Source organism: Myotis davidii, unplaced genomic scaffold (genome assembly GCF_000327345.1).
Source record: "Myotis davidii unplaced genomic scaffold, ASM32734v1 scaffold1569, whole genome shotgun sequence".
Taxonomy (NCBI): domain Eukaryota; kingdom Metazoa; phylum Chordata; class Mammalia; order Chiroptera; family Vespertilionidae; genus Myotis; species Myotis davidii.
Genome location: NW_006299704.1, coordinates 355,578 through 359,080, shown reverse-complemented (window position 1 = coordinate 359,080; position 3,503 = coordinate 355,578).

The following is a 3,503-nucleotide window of genomic DNA, read 5'->3' as shown; positions in this document are numbered from 1 at the left end:
TATCAGCAGATGAATGGACAAAAAAGCTGTGGTACATCTACACGATGGAATACTGTGCAGCTGTGAAAAAGAAGGATCGCTTACCCTTTGAGACAGCATGGAGGGACCTGGAGAGTATAATGCTAAGTGAAATAAGCCACTCAGAAAAAGATAAATATCAGATGATCTCACTCATATGTGGAATATAATGAACAACATAAATTGATGAATAAAAATAGAGCCAGACACATAGAAGCATCGCTCAGACTGTCCAACCTAAGAGGGAAGGGGTAAGAGATCAGCCAAAGGTCTTGCATGCATATCAGCATAACCAATGGACACAGACAGGAGCGGGGAGAGGGTATATGCTGGGGGTGGGAGCGGCAAGGAGGGGACAATGAGGGGGGAATGAGACTTACATAATAAGTCTTAGACAATAAAGAATTTAAATTTTTTTTTAAGTGAAAGTGATTTGTAAAAGTTGGGTAGTGGGTGTTTGGGCATTTATTTTTCTTCATTTTTGCCTCTAAGCTTACATGCTTTATAATAAAATCATTTGAAGCCTCATGTGCATAGAATTAGAGAATTTCAAGATGTAATATGGCCAGGATAATCATTTATGTTACAAATTTTCAAGGTGGCCACACTTCAGAAAGGCTCAGTAGTTTCTGTTGCGGGGTATGGGTCTCCCCTATAAAACATGTCATGATTCAGCTTCTTAATTGATTCTGGCTTTTTCCCTCATTATTTTGTATTGAGTAAATCATGCTTTTAAAATTCTGGTTAAAGAAAAATTAACCCAAATATGACAGAGGAGAATGTAGTTAACTGTAGTTAATCAGTGGTTTCCATTTGGGCGGGGCTGGCGAGGGCCCCTGCAGGCTCACTCCGAGGGAGGCCGCCTCCCACTCCTGCCTGTGGGCTGCAGGCTGTGGAGGTCCTATGTTTCCTGTGAGTCAGTGGGACAGAGCTCCTGTCCATTCCTGTCACCAAGAACAAGCAACCAGCTCTGGCCACACTCTCTGGGGGCGTGCCCTGGGCGTGGCCACTACCACGGGGAGGTGAGCGCCAGCCATGTGGGCAGCTGAGCCCCGGCTCCCACAGATGCTCCTCCCAACCCTGCGAGTGCTTTACCTCCCTGGGCGGAGGGGCTTCGCCAATGTGAGCACTTGAGCATCTTGAACTCGGAGGTGACGCGAGGTTACCCAGGTGGGTACTGGTGAGAGGAGGAAAGGACAGGAAGGCAGAGCCCAGTGGCACAACCGCAAGCCAAGGACTGTGAGCCGCCTCCAGACAGCAGGCCAGGGACAGACTCTCCCAGAGCCTCCGGACAGAACCTCACCCCCGCAGCCTGGGTTTTAGTCCAGTGAAAGGGATTCTGGACTTCTGGGCTCTGCACATGTGAGATGATGCACATGTCATCGCAAGTCACTCAGTTCTTGGTCATTTCCTAGGCAGCCACAGGAGACGAATCCAAACAGACTGTGGCTGAGAGAGGAAGAGCCAGGGCTGGGAGGGGAAAGAGCAAGGGTCATGTTCTGAGCCAGCCTTCCTGGTGGCAACCCCGGCCCCGTGGTGGTCAGCTGGGTCGTCAGGAGCAATGGTCCTCGTCTGCTTTTGCTCTCTCATCTGCGAAATGAGTGATAGCAGAACCCGCCTCGGGGGCGTTAGGAGTTGGAACTGCATGGTGCATGCAGTGTTTGCCCAGCGCCTGGCACCGACGGAGCGGAGGTGCAGTAAACATTAACGATTATTATCTGAGCCCGCAGCTGCTCACAGGCTTTGCTATATGTTTATGGTGCCCAGGTTTACTGGCCTGTTTAATAAGACACTCTTCCTTCTGGCGACCACATGAATTCTGTGTTTCTCTGTATATAAAGCTAGATTCCCTGCTCGTTGCGGGCAGTGACACTGGGGCTGAGTGCATGGTCCTTGCTTGGTGGGCATTTGTTTTGTTTTCATTGGGCACAGAAATAAGTACAAGTGTCTTTTATGCAAGAAGAGGTTTGTGGTTACCTGTTTGGGTCTTGACTCAGAGGCCTGGGGTTCACGTCCTCCTGCCTGTCCTTGCACTCAGGCGGGTCTCCCTAAAACCCTGGGTCCTGCCTGGGCAGGAGGACCCCTGCAGTGCTGGGCGTGCAGGCCAATTGGGGTTGTTCTAACTCTAAAGTTGTGGGAATGTAAGAAGCTTCCTAGCTCGTGGCCAGCATGGCATGGCTCCGGGAAGGGAACTCACTGGGGTTCTGTCCTGTTTCACTCGACAGCGCCCTCAGGTGGTGCGGCCTTTGGGCACTTTTATGGCAACTGGCTCAGTATAAGCTCCTTTCAGCTCATAGGAAATGTCCGCCCCTCAGTGGCAATGGGGTTGCCAAGTGCTTCATTCCAGGCCGGGAGGAGCTTGTGCGCTGTGAGGCGGAAGGCAGCCCAGGGCATCAGCTTTCATAATGTTAGGTCGTAATCTTTTGATAATAAATAGGCAGGAGGTGCGCGCGGGGAGCTGTCCCGGAAGAACAGAGTGTGAAGAGCTGCAGGCGCCCAGCTTGGGAGCTGACCCAGAGCCCTTCCTCCACCAGGCGTGCAAGGGGCTGTAGGCAATAGCCACCGTGAGTCCCGGGTTTGGAAATGCTAAGTTTCTTTCCTTTATGAAGTCTCAGAGCCTAGTAGCACACTTAAAATTTCCCAGTAGTGGATATAATAGATAGGTAGAAATGAGACCCAAAACTAAAGCATCAATCAGAGAGAGAGAGAGAGGAAGAGAGACATACTCAGGATGAGGGATAGAAAACAACTGGTGACCAATTGCATGGTGAGGGTGGGGGTGCTGAGTAGTGGGGCACTGAGGAGGCGTGGCGGGGAGAGCGTTCAATACAATTTCAAGGTGAGGATCGTAGGCAGTAGTAGCATTTCAGACACCAGAGGAAAGAGAAGGTGGAACTGATTGTATAGAACAGTGATGGCGACCCTATGACACGCGTGTCAGAGGTGACATGCGAACTCATTTTTTTGGTTGATTTTTCTTTGTTAAATGGCAATTAAATATATAAAATAAATATCAAAAATATAAATCTTTGTTTTTACTGTGGTTGCAAAGATAAAAAAATTTCTATATGTGACACGGCACCAGAGTTAAGTTAGGGTTTTTCAAAATGCTGACACGCCGAGCTCAAGAGTTTTGCCATCACTGGTATAGAAAGATGATGGGGTTTGCAGTTCTTAGGACTTGTTTTCTTCATGATGCTGACAGGCTAGCTGACGGGCCAAGGTCTGGAGAAGACGAACGGCGGGGACAAAGCTGGGTGAAGTTGAGGAGTTCAGACTGTGGGTACCGAGAGACCTCCAGAGAAAGCAGGGTCCCAAGGATGCAAACCACGTCCAATTACGGAAATCAGTTGATGATGTTGTGGTCGTGGGCAGAAGGGTGCGCATGTTGAGCTCTCAAGTGCCAACTCATATTCTGATTAGGATCACTAATGGCAGCTGTATCTGTCCTTGCAGAATCACCACTTGTGCAATGACTATGAACA